This window comes from Pongo abelii, chromosome 9 (assembly GCF_028885655.2).
Source record: "Pongo abelii isolate AG06213 chromosome 9, NHGRI_mPonAbe1-v2.0_pri, whole genome shotgun sequence".
In the NCBI taxonomy this organism is placed as follows: Eukaryota; Metazoa; Chordata; class Mammalia; order Primates; family Hominidae; genus Pongo; species Pongo abelii.
The window spans coordinates 22,441,219-22,454,427 of record NC_071994.2 but is presented as its reverse complement, the minus strand read 5'-3'; the positions used below and the strand labels follow the sequence as shown (position 1 = coordinate 22,454,427).

Below are 13,209 nucleotides of genomic sequence, written 5' to 3'. Positions count from 1 at the left end.
CTCACCCACATCTCCCCACAATGTGAGGGCTGCCAAAGTTCTGGAGCAAGCAGATACCTTAGCACAAATACGACACTCTAGCCCTCCTCTCTCTCACTATGCCCTAATCCGTGCTCTGCCCCTCCCTGCCCCAGGAGGTTGACCTCTAAGGATTGCATCCCCAGGCTCCCTTACTCTTTTGACTGTGGTCGGGCTTAGGTGATGGGAGACACTGGTGGGAAACCAGAGGGAAGAAGGAGAGAGGGGTTGGGGTATTTCCACCAAGGTTTTGGCTGCATCTTTCTATAATGGCAGCTCTGGTGCAATGGCCTCTCTCCCACACTCCAGTCCTTGCCGGGTTCCCTAATGCTGTTCCCTCCCCCAATGCCTTCAAGATTAGGGGTAGTAATGGCTTCCTGCTGTTGTTTGTTCCTGGGTGCCTCAGCATACCTTTTTAGTTCCCTTAGTTCCGTCCATACCTCTGTTAAATCCTCCTCGAAATCCTAGTTGATGTGACTTCTGTTTCCAGTCAAGATCCTGACTAATCCACAGGAACTCCTGGTTTCATGAAGTGCAAACATGGGCAGGAATAAAATCTCCCAGGTTGAGGCTGCCAGGGATACAGGAGAGACTCATGCTTATTTCTGTTTAGAGGACAGAAGTTACATTTCCTCCAGCACACACCTTAGGTAGTGTCCTCATCTCTCTCTCTATCTCTTGTTGAGGAATAAACAGAGATGCTCTGTTTTATCATACTCTTTTGACGGCTGCTTTGTCTAGAAAGGTTTGAGGCTGGATTTGAACCTCCTAGATGGAAAAGGCAAAGCCCCCTGGTTGGGGAGTGGGCTCACAAAGCCCATATAGCCTTCCACTATTCCTGGCAAGGGTATGACTTCAGGCAACTTCACCACAAACCTCATTGAGTACTTCAGTTGTCATGCTTTGTCTGTAAGTAATAGAAAGACCAATACAAACAGCTTGAATAATGAGAAATTTATTATCTTGCCTAACGAGATACCCAGAATGAGCGGTTCTAGAGTTGGCAAATCCAGCAGCTCAATGGAGGTAAAACTCTCAGTTGGCTTCTCAACTAGTCTCTTGGCTTTTCCCTCATGGTCACAAGGTGGCCATCCAGCAAGATCTGAAGCAGGAAGGCAAGAATCCCTGAGTAGACACTGACCCAGCTGCTATAATAAGACACAAAATAGCAGTGGATTAAGCACGATAGAAATGTATTTTCCTGTTCTTTTACAGTCCCGGGCTAGTTCAGGGTTAAAGTGGCAGCCCAGTGGTATTGAGGACTAGGTTTCTGTATCTTGTTGCCCTTATTGCAAAGCTGGAGGTGGCTCATCATGTAAGTACAGTCATGTGTTGCATAGCGATGGGAACATGTTCTAAGAAATGTGTCATTAGGTGATTTCATTGTTGTCTGAACATCATAGAGGGTACTTACACAAACCTAGATGGTGCAGCCTGCTACACACCTAGGCTAGACGGTATAGCCTATTGCACCTAGGCTATAAACCTGTACAGCATGTCCCTGTTCTGCATACTGTAGCAATTGTAACACAGTATTTGTGTATCCAAACACATCTAGACATAGAAAAGGGATAGTAAAAATACAGTACTGTAATTTTATAGGACCATTGTCTTCCATGAGGTCTGTCATTGACCGAAACATCTTTATGTGGCACATGACTGTACTCTATTCATCAGGGAGGAGGAGGAAAGGGAGGGAAGAACATGCCCCTCCTTTTGTGAGTACACATGGTAGATGCACACATGGCTTCTACTCATATTGTTGGTTAGAACATGGCTGCATGGCCACATCTAGCTACAAGGGAGGCTGGAAAATGCAGTTTTTGGCTGGGTGGCCACATGCCCATCTAAAAACTATTCCTAAGGCCAGGCGCTTTGGCTCATGCCTGTATTCCCAGCACTTTGGGAGCCCAAGCTGGGTGGATCACCTGAGGTCAGGAGTTCAAGACCAGCCTGGCCAACAGGGTGAAACCCCGTCTCTACAAATAATACAAAAATTAGGCCGGCGTGGCAGTGCGTGCTTGTAATCTCAGCTGCTTGGGAGGCTGAGGCAGGAGAATTGCTGGAACCTGGGAGGCGGAGGTTGCAGTGAGCCGAGACTGTACCACTGTACTTCAGCCTGGATGACAGAGCGAGACTCTGTCTCAAAAATAATAAATAAATAAATAAATAAATAAATACGGTTTATACAGGCCAAAAAGGGGAAAACAGATACCTGGGGACAAAGAGCCATCTCTTCACAGGCCCTATCTCATGTCCCCTTTGAATAACAAGGAAAACCTTCCCAGGCACCCCCCACTACCACCCCACCACCAGGCTCCCTCATACATCTCATTGGCTAAGTAAGGTTCATGCCATGCCAGTTCTGAACCTGCAAGGAAACCTGGCTGGCTGAGATGCAGGTTCTGCCAGGAAAAACAGAAGGGCAAGAATGCCTGCTGAGTGGTCAGCTAAAAGTGTACTGAGTGACACAGCTACAACCTGGGAAGCAGCCTGGTTCTTCTATTCCTACACCCCAACCCCTCCTTTTCTTTGGTGGCAAGCAACAGAAATTGGATTTGCTTAGCTAGGCCAGCACAAGAAAGAAGTGAACAGCTAGTGAGAAGGATTGGGGTGCTGCTGGATCTCAGGGGCCAGAAGCAGGACATCACATGCCTCAGGAGTCTCTGCTCTCTCTGTGGGCTGTCCTTATACCTTCTCCTTACAGACTGAGTCCTCCACAGGTGGGGGACATGGCCAGTGAGCCCTCCAGAGCCCTGTCTAGCAACCCCATCACTAGGCAGGAAGACTCCTCCATTCCAGTCAACCTGTGGAAGAATTCTGAAGAGGCCAGTAAACTGTGATCTAGGGAGTGGGATCATATGAGAGCAGGACAACCCTCCTAAAAGCATGAGATCGACTTGGGAGAAGGTAGGAGCCCAGAAAAACTGGTCCGGCTGGAGCCTAGACAGATGAAATAATAGGTGAGCATTTCCATTCTTTACTAAGACTGGAAAGTGAGGGTGGTTGTGGTGAGGTAGGGATGACAAGACCCTAAGAAGCTACTTAAACTGCAGGGGGAACTGCCCCTAATTAAACTTCACATGGTGCATTGTTCTGATGTGTTTTCTGATTCTGGCACAAATATGCTGAAGATTGCTGTGCACTGGTTTTCAAACTGTGCTCCAAGGAACCTCTGGAGTCTGGAGATGTGGGGGTGGCCCCCCTGGAGTCAGTGGCAGCATGATTTTTGCCTGTTTTATTGACACTAGTTCCTGCTTCTATAAAATGGCAATAATCATGGTGGCTATTCGTAAGATTATTTTTAGTTGTAAATTAGATTATCTATGAGAAGGGCCTGGCACATAGGACATACTCAAACATTGTTGGCTAGGGTTATTATTTATTACTTTGTATAAGAAATTAGTTGAGGCCGGGTGCGGTGGGTCACACCTGTATTCCCAGCACTTTGGGAGGCCGAGGCAGGTGGATCACCTGAGGTCAGGAGTTCAACCAGCCTGGCCAACATGGTGAAACCCTGTATCTACTAAAAATACAAAAAAATTAGCTGGTTGTGGTGGCACGCACCTACCTGGGAGGCTGAGGCATGAGAATTGCTTGAAGCTGGGAGGCAGAGGTTGTAGTGAGCTGAGATGGCGTGACTGCACTTCAGCCTGGGTGACAGAGCAAGACTGCCTCAAAAACAAAAAACAAACAAAAAGAAATTATTTGAAATAAGCATTCTGTGGGTTAAAGCAGTTTGAACTGACTGGTTGATCCAAACAAAGGGTCTAGGAGTCTGGAGACCCAGTACCACTCGGCAACTAGGGGATGGACCCTGGGCAAGTCCTGGGCTCCTCCTGCAGACGGGACCCGCCCACCCCAGTGCTCTTATATCTCCTGAAAAATAGGCCCCTCCCACCCCCAGCCCTAAAGACATAGCCCCATGTCAGAGCACGTGGCTGGGCAGGATTTCAACCTGACCCTTGAGTTGGGTGCCCTTCTGCAATGCAGGCCCCGCCTATGTTTCTGGTCTCAGTCTCCCCTTTGTTTAGGTGCGGGTCACACAGCACCCTGTCTGTCCATCAGCGTGGTTGTGGCTGTGGATGTGGGTGACTCTGTCAGGATTCTGCCCCTGCTGTGCCTGTTTTGCCAGGGAGCAGGACTGTTGCTGTGGTGAGGTGACCAGCTGGGAGTCATGGGTGATGGCAATGCAGGGCTGGCAGGGTGGGAAGGGGGAAGCAGGAACCCCCAGGAAGATGAGCTGGATAGCTCTTGCCTGACCCCAGGGAGAGGCCTGGGGCGGGGGGTGTCCATCTGCCATCTTCCCCGACCCGGCCTCGCCCTAGGGGCTGACAGATACCCCACTGATTGACTGGGCCCTTGAGAGGCCCTCCTCCCACGTCCTTAGACAAGGCCTTTGACCTCCTACTCTGTACAGGCAGCCAAAAGGGGCACAGGGAAGGTGGGGAGGTGACAGTCCTCCACCTCCACCAGCCCTGGGGCAGCCTCTTGTCCACCCCTTCTGAGACGTCATGAGGGCTCCTGCTTCCATTATTCATGAGCCACAGCCTTAGAAGCCTGACACTGCAGACTGGGTGCTTTCCACCTCTCTCTGACTAGTCCTTTCGACAGCCTGGTGCAGGAGTTCCCAAACATGCCTGATCACTAGACTCAACTGGGGCACTTGTCAAAAATATGGCTTCCAGACCGGGCACGGTGGCTCACATCTGTAATCCCAGGACTTTGGGAGGCCGAGGCGGGTGGGTCAGTTGAGGCCAGGAGTTTGAGACCGGCCTGGCCAACATGGTGAAACCCCATCTCTACTAAAAATACAAAAATTAGCCAGGCATGGTGGTGCATGCCTGTAATCCCAGCTACTTGGGTGGCTGAGGCAGGAGAATTGCTTGAGCCCAGAAGGTAGAGGTTGCAGTAAACTCTGGGTGAGCTCCAGTCTGGGTGACAAAGTGAGACTGCCTGAAAAAAATGGTCTCCAGAGTCTCATTCCCCTTGCATCCCAATTCAGTGGATAAAGGTGGGGCCCAGGAACCTGCATTTTACCAGCACCTCAAATGATTTGAGGAACACTGAAGTTGGAGAGTCACATAGCCATTGAGATTAAAGGGGTGGGCTATGGATCCTTTCTGACCTGGGTTAGATGCTGTGTGGCATTGGGCCAATGACTTACCCTCTCTGGTTGTATCTGAGACAAAATGGGGACAACATAATCACTACCTCAGACAGACCTTGCAAAGCCTGAGACCAGGCAGGGGCAGCCCTTACAACTGTGCCTGATAAGGATCAGTAGATGGCAGTGACCACTGGTCTTTTTATGATTATTAATGTCATAGCTAACCCCTGCCTGCACAAGGACACTGCGTGGCTTAAGTGAAGAAGGCAGGACTCACAGGGCATATGTTCCAGTATCTAGTCCCACATTTTATCTGCTCCCAGGGCCCCAAGATGAGAGCTTAGCCCTGTTCACCCTGAGGGCCTGTTAATGCCATTAGCTCTGCCGGCCTCAATCCCCTCCCGCCACACTCAACACCTCCCTCCCCAGAGCTCCATCAGGCCGCCCGCCCGTCTGCTTCTCCCATCAGGGCTGCCCCACGTGCTGCCCTCTTTGGGGTGGGGGTAGTCAATCCCACTTCAGGTGATGAGTGGGGAGCTGCAGCAGGCCCTGGCTTGGGGCTAGGGAAGGGGCCCCGAGTTGGGAGCTGGGGAGGGCAGGGAGTGCATGGGGGGGTAGGGGCTCTGCCCGGATGCCCCTGTTCAGGGTCTGCCCTTGGTTCTGAGCCATCACCAAGTCTCAAGCTCTCACCTGGACTGGGCAGATGTTGGGATGGGGTTGCCTGAGTGGAGACCGAGGTGGGGGGATATAAAAGAGTTAAAATCTTGTCCCCCACAACCTACCAGTCTCCTCCCCTGCTTCCTCCAGCCTGAGGGTGTGAGATCCCAAGATGCAGAAACCAGGTGTCTCCACCAGCTCCACAGCAAGTGCTGGGCCTGCAAAACAAGTTGCCTCACTGTCCTCCAACCTGAGACGGCTTCCACAGGGCAAGGCTGAGAGGCGGGTAGATCTGAGTTCAAGTCCTGGCCCTGCTGCAGCACGTTCTGCTGCACTGAGTCTTGACTTCCTTGTCTATAAATTGGGCGTCACAAAGGGGCCCACGGGACTCCTGTCAGGATGTGTGACGATGCTGAGTGGTGCACACGGTGCGTGCTTCACTCACGTGGGACCGCCTTTCCATACCTGCGCCGCACAAACCACGTTAATGGAAAACGAAACCAAATCACAATCCCCCACCAGCTGGGCTTCTCTGTAAATTAACTGTCCTCGTTATCCCTGACCCCTCAGTCCTTGTCCCCACTGGGATATAATGCTTACAGGGTTGCAGTGTGACCTAGGGCCAGGGCTGCTGTCTAGATGTGTTTCCTACTTACCCTCATATCACAATGTTTTCTCTGCACTGCAGGCTTCATTCGTTGTTTTCGATTCAATACGAACCTACTGAATGCCCCAATGCATGAGGCCCTAGGTTACCCTCTTGAACATCCACTCACAGCTTTTCTTTTCCAAGAGCTCCAACAAGTTCCAGAGGTGTTTTTTGTTTGTTTTCTCCCCCTTTGTCTCTGTATTGGACCTTGGGTCACAGAACTCTATTAATCATGATCCCTCATTCATGCCATCCTCTTGCCATAGGTTCATAAACGGTTCTCCTTTTTTTATTTATATAAATAAACACCCAAGACCTGGTCATCCAACACAAGAATCAGAACATTAACCAGCACTTGCATCTGTCTGTGGGCTTCTTCCCTGCCTGACCATCAGCCTGCCCTAGCCAAAGAAGCGGCTATCCTGAAGCTTTCTGTAGGTCACATGATCATCCCTAAACCAATCACTGTGGCCTGGGGGACAGAATAGGCTGATTGGCCAGGTCTGGATCACGTGATCATACTTGGACTCAGGGCCTGGGGTAGAATCAGCTGCATGCAATGCACGTGGGTGGACGGGAGTGAGGGTTGGGTGGTTTCCCAAAGGCAACCTGAAGGGCCAGGGAAAACAAGAGCTATCAACCACACTTTGTCCCAGGCTCAGTGTCACTTGAACCAAGTTTTAACTTTTTCCTTAACTTTTCCATGTCTCAGTTTCCTCATTTACATAATGGGGTTAATAACAGTTGCTATCTCCTGGAGTTGTTGTGAGGATTAAACAAGTTAGCCTCTAAGTGAAGTGCTCTGAACCACAGGGCTCAGGCTTGCCCTGCTGACCCTGAAGGCCTGGACCTGAAGCTCCTGGAAGAACAAGAGTTGATGAGAAAGGACATTCTCACTTCCTCCCACGGTCTGGAGCCACAGGCTGGAATCTCCAGCCCCACCTCAGCTGAAGGAGTGGGGAAAGGAGGCTGTCTCTGGGGAACTCGTAGAGGGCAAGGCAGCAGGCTGGGGTGGACAGGATCCTAGGCTGCTGTTTGACTCCTCCTCCTCCTCCTCCTCATTATTACCATGTCCTCAGGGCATTACCCAGGTCATCTCATTTAGTCTTCCCATGGTTTTATGCGGAGGGTCATTATTATCCCCCTCTCACAGCTGAAGCTTCCGAGGCTGGCTGGTGAGAGACTGGCATGTGTTTACCCAGCAAAGCGGGGTCAAGCAGAGCCGTAGAGTCCTAGAGCCGGGTGGCCCTGTGGGACTGGCTTAACCCTTACATTGGGGAAGCCAGAGCCCAGACAGGTTAGAGTCCCTGTCCCAGGGCCTACAGTGAGTGATGGCTCATAGCCTGACTCCTAATTCAGGGCCTGCTCCATGAAGCCAGACGAACCCAGTTGTGAGACCCAGCTTCTACCCTTCTGATTACTTAAAGTCTGTGTCCCTCCGTGACCTCGTCTGCAAAAGAGGATGGCAATGGGCCCCACGTGGGAGCTTACCGTGAGGTTAATCACGTTCTCACCTGCAAGGTGCTCAGCATAGTGACTGGCACATGGCGAAGCCTCACGAGTGAGGGCCCTTTTCAAGATCATCATTTAGCCCCATGTTTCTCCACCTGCAACACAGGAAGAAGAGAGGCTCAAGTCATCTAAGGGGTGTGGCCATGCTTCAGAAAAATGTAATATTGAAATAGTCCCAGAGAGGTAGTACAAGGTGGTGGTTAAGAACACAGACCCTGGGACCGGCTGAGGTTCCAGTCCCCACTCTGCCACGCATTAGCTGAGCATTCTTGAGCAAATTCCTTAACTTTTCCATGTCTCAGTTTCCTCATCCGCATAATGGGGTTAATAACAGTTGCTATCTCCTGGAGTTGTGAGGATTAAACAAGTTAGCCTCTAAGTGAAGTGCTCTGAACAACACCAGGATATGGCTAAGGACTTTGTAAGTATTCGCTGTTACTAAAAATGCTGGTTATTAGCTGTCACTTTGGACAACCAATCATAGTTATAGAAATAAAATAGAATGTAAATGCTGTTAATCTTCCCAATATGAAATAAAATCACATAGTCAACAAACATTCGGGACTGATTGTTAATTTCCTCACCTTTTATGGAGAGTCACTAGTAGATAGTGCCTAGAGTGGATAAATGAAGAAACAGAAATGTATTTTTTAAATTAATTGATTGATTGATTGATTGATTTTGAGACAAGGTCTCTCTCTGTCACCCAGGCTGGAGTGTAGTGGCATGATCATAGCTCACTGCAGCCTCAACCTCCTGGGCTCAAGCAATCCTCTCATCTCAGCCTCTCAAGTAGCTGGGACTGCAGGCGAGTGCTACCACGCTCGGCTAATTTTTGTATTTTTTTCAGAGACAAGGTCTTTTTATGTTGCCCAGGCTGGTTTCAAACTCCTGGGCTCAAGCAATCCTCCTGCCTCGGCCTCCCAAAATGCTGGGGCTACAGGCATGAGCCACCAAGCTCAGCCAGAAATGTATTTTCTATGATTTAGTTTGAAAAAAACACAAGCTGGGCACAGTGGTGCGTGTCTGAGGTCCCAGCTACTTGGGAGTCTGAGGTGGGAGGACTGCTTGAGCCCGGGAATTCAAGTCCAGCCTGGACAACATGGCAAGACCCTGTCTCTTAAAAAATTTTTTTAAATGAATAACAATGAAAAGCAAACTTGGAGTGTTTAGGAGAACAGAGAAACTTACTTTTTATTTTTTTTTTAACCATATGCATAGGTTTGTTCCGTGAGAAAAGTTTTTAAAAAATTGAAAACAAATAAATGACGGTAAGTCATTTATAAATCAGTAACAGTTCAAAGAAAGCACTTGCTCTCTTTGTTAGTAAGAAACAGGAGATGGAACAGAAAAGTCCACACGCCTACCCCGATTAGAGTTCTTTGGGCAGCAAGCGTGTATTACTTATAACGAGAATGAAATAAACTTGAAGCAAATGTGATGATTTTGATTCCCAGCAGGAAGGAATATGACACCTAGAATCACACCGTCCCTTCCTCTCACTCCTGACCAGGCCTGGGCGGGAATTCCACTCCTATTATCGGATATTGCAAAAATCCCAGAGCTGCTTGGATCTAACCCTGGCTGGGCCTTCATATCACGGTGGGCCTCCAAAGCAGGGATGAAGTTGCCCTGAGCAGCTTCCCAACCCAGCAAGAAGCCAACTGGCTGCTGGAGCCAAGAAAGCCCTGTGCTTAGCTCGCTCCATAGAAGGTTCTAGAACTGGGAGCAGATAGTTCCAGGCAGTCCCAAGCATTAGCTCACCTGTGAGTGGTAATAAAAGGGGCATTAGAGAGCTTCCTTCACCAACCGGTATCCATTCATTCACTCACCCATCAAATGTGTGTTAAGTTCCTAGCAATAGTGTCTAAATTCTCACCACTTCATAAATAACTCTGCAACCCTGCTTCCAGATCCTCACATGCCTGACACCTTCTTTCTATATGGATGGTACATAACATTCCCATTAATATTCTGAAATAAACCTCATGGATGTTGTAACCTACCTACATGCACGATTTTTAAAAATAACCATATACAATGTCCTATCTGTAACATAAATAGGAAATATAAAGAATGTTCCGTAAAATAAAATCTGTACTTGAACAAGTAAGCACTGAGGCCCAGCTGCTCTGGAAGACATAGGAAGCAGTCAGGGGCTTGCAGCCTGTGCAGGACCACCGTCAAGGGGACAGCTACAGATGTACAGGAACGTGGGGCACTGAGCCGAGAAGCCAACGTTCTAATCATGTCACTGTCAGATGCGCGTTTCCAAAATTGCGAGCAGTTCTTGGCATGTTCTGAATAAAACTAAATATAGGGTTCTCTTCTCTTGTTTTTGTCTTTAGTTGCATCCTTGAAAATTCAGTATATATTCAAAGTGTAGAAAAATGCTTTATATTTACATGTAAAGCAGAGCTAAAGTCTAGACTCATATAATGATAAACATATTTTCTTCCCTACATGAATGTCCAGCAGGGCGTGTGAAAGTCATGTGGCTTGTGGGGACAGTTCCTCACTGGGCTGCACCATCCCACTTTTTTTTTTTTTTTTTGGGACAGAGTCTCACTCACCCAGACTGGAGTGCAGTGGCGCGATCTCGGCCCACTGCAACCTCCGCCTCCTGGGTTGAAGCAATTCTCTGCCTCCTGAGTGGCTGGGACTACAGGTGCGTGCCAACATGCCAGGCTAATTTTTGTGTTTTTGGTAGAGACGGCGGTTTCTCCATGTTGGCCAGGCTGGTCTCAAACTCCTGACCTCAGGTGATCCACCCACCTCGGCCTCCCAAAGACCATCCCTCTCTTAACTCATCACCTGCCTTCCCAGACCCACCACCTGCTCAGTTCAGTGGTACTCCCCATCTGACCTTATCTTTGTGACAATCGAAAATGTCCCCCATCCATTTCCAAATCATCCCTGGGGGCAGTGCCACTCATCTGAATGTGTTGTTTAATCATCTCAACAATCTGATATAAGAGGTACTAACATTATCCCCTTTTTACAGATGAGGTGAAATGGCTGAGCCAGGACCCCCACCGGAAGTTGTCTTAAGTCCACGCAGTCTGCTGTACTTCCTTCCCACGTGTCCATTGGGCCTGCAGTGGCACTGGGGACCCAAATATGAGAAAGACATCCCAGCTGGGGGTTGCCAGTGCATAGACCCCCCTGTCTATACAGCATGGCGCAGATTCAGACAGAGGAACATATGGCGTGCTGGGACATGCAGCAGAGGAATGAGCAGAGAGCAAGAGCACCACAGCTAAGCCTGGGGTGGAGATGGTGGAGCAGCAAGGGAATGGCATTCCAGGCAGGGGAACTGCATGAGCAAAGGCATGGAGGACAAGGCAGCATGAAAGGTTCAGGGTCTGTGAGAGGCTTGGTGGGGGGGACATAGGTCTGGACAAGTAGGCTGTGATGTGATTGTGAAGCCAGAGAGGCATGGTCAAGCAGTGTGGTTGAGCTGGGTAGGCAATGCGGAACCACGGGAGGTTTTTGAGCAGAGTAGCTGCATGAAGGTGTTGGTTTTAGAACAATCCCTGGGAGCAGGGAGGAGAGTGAACTGGGAGGGTGAGGCGAGGGTGTGCCTCCAGTGAGCATTCGTCTCCACAATCCAGGCCAGGGATGTGGGTGGGAGCAAGACAGCAGAGCCCTTTCAGAGGCAGAATTAGCAGCCTCACAACAAACAGGCTGTAGGTCCAGGGTGAGGAGGAGCCTCGAATGACCTTGGAAAACAGGTAACGGCTGGAGGAGAAACAAATTCAAGCAGACCTGGGATCTGGGTGAAGACATTTTGAATCTGAACTCTTTCCCCAACACTGCATCTCCCCTGCTGCTTCGTCTGCCCGGAACAGTCAGCCTCAGCTTTAAGTATGGCTGGGGCTCCTGCTAAATGTCCCCTCTTAAGAGAGCCTGCCTCACCTCCCTGTCTACAGTAGCTGTCACCTCCTTATTTCCTATCCAAGCTCTCTACTTATTCCTGTTGCAACAGCCATCATTGGTAACTTGACCTGCTAGTTTTCTGTTTCCTAAAATAGAGCCAGGATCCATCCTATTTTTGGTCTCTTCCGTAGCCACACAGTGTGTGGCACATAGTACCTGCTTGAAAACATTTGTTGAATGAATAAATTGAGAGAGAAGGACACCAAGGGAGAAATGCTCAGTGAGCACTCAGAAATGCCCCTGCTGCCTGAAACTCCCTATTTGAGTCTCTCTCCTTTGATGCCAGTCAAAGTCATCGAGAAGGACATTAGTCCTCTCTGAGCCACCTAGCTAGGAAGGGGTATGTCAGGCTCCTAGTGGAAGCCAGGGGTAGAGATTGGGGGTCTCCGTGGACCTTTACCCCACTCTCTGTAAGAGGATGGTGGGAGGGAGATCCTTCCATCTCTGCTGTGTGTGTGTGTGTGTGTGTGTGTGTGTGCTGGGGGTGTTAGGGGTGGGAGTGGAGGGAGGAGAAAGCAGCCTGGAGCCGGTTCCTTCCTGGAAGCCAGAGGCAGAATGCCAGAGGCACGCGTTCCCCAGCAATCCCCAGGCCCAGGGGAGGGAGCACCAGACCTGAGCTCAGCAGGTTGGAGATGCACCCTCCAGCCCACCCCCACCCTGCCCTGCAAGAGGTCCTGCAGGCCTGGCCAGCACCCTCTTTCTCTCCCTACAGCGCTCCTCAAGGAACTGTCTGGCCTTAATAAAAGAAATAAAACCTCCTCAGTCATGCTGTGACTTCCAGCGTCTCCCTTAATTCCCACACTAGCCCTGGGAGATGTGCATTGCCACCAGCCCTATTTCACAGATGGGAAAACCAAGACTGAGGGAGACCGTGGCTCACCCAGGGACGCAGAGCCAGGCACAGACAAATCTCATGCTCTTAACCATGCCATACGCCATCATCTCCACCCCGGCCCTACACCTAGAGCCCCTACACCTGGATACCCCACATGTAGATGCCCCATGCCTGGGCATTCAACATGCCTGGATACTCCATGCCTGGGCATCCCAGGCCTGGATGCCCCACATCTGGGCATCTCACACTGGCAATGGGAACAGACTGAATGGGGGCCCCTGCCCTGGAGACCCTGACAGCCCTGCTCCCAGAATCACTAACACTCGCAGGAGGGCCTGCCTTTTTATTTCTGTCTCCTTGGGCAGGAAACAGGCCAGGAGAGAGATAAGGAGGAAAGAAAGGAGGGGCAGGCTTCTCTGCAGCCAGGGCTGCTGCCTCCCCCTCCACACACAGGGCAGAAGAATAGAAGGAAGTGGCCAGAGAAAGACA

The 13,209-nt window shown here is 50.1% G+C and overlaps 1 long non-coding RNA gene across 3 annotated transcripts in view; it reads right to left on the bottom strand.

The window, feature by feature from the left end:
- Positions 1–959: 959 nt before the first annotated feature.
- Positions 960–13,209, bottom strand: part of LOC129048625 (uncharacterized) — a 34,723-nt gene continuing 22,473 nt past the window's right edge. Inside the window, exons 2-5 of one of the 3 annotated variants that reach the window (XR_008511125.1) lie at positions 7,949–8,041; positions 5,819–6,003; positions 3,590–3,689; positions 1,003–1,120 (exon numbers count right to left, since the gene is read on the bottom strand). This is a non-coding gene — a long non-coding RNA (uncharacterized LOC129048625). Of the gene's footprint in view, positions 1,167–3,589; positions 3,690–5,818; positions 6,144–7,948; positions 8,042–13,209 lie in introns of those variants that run through there. The other 2 variants (XR_008511126.1, XR_008511127.1) reach the window with 2 other exon arrangements.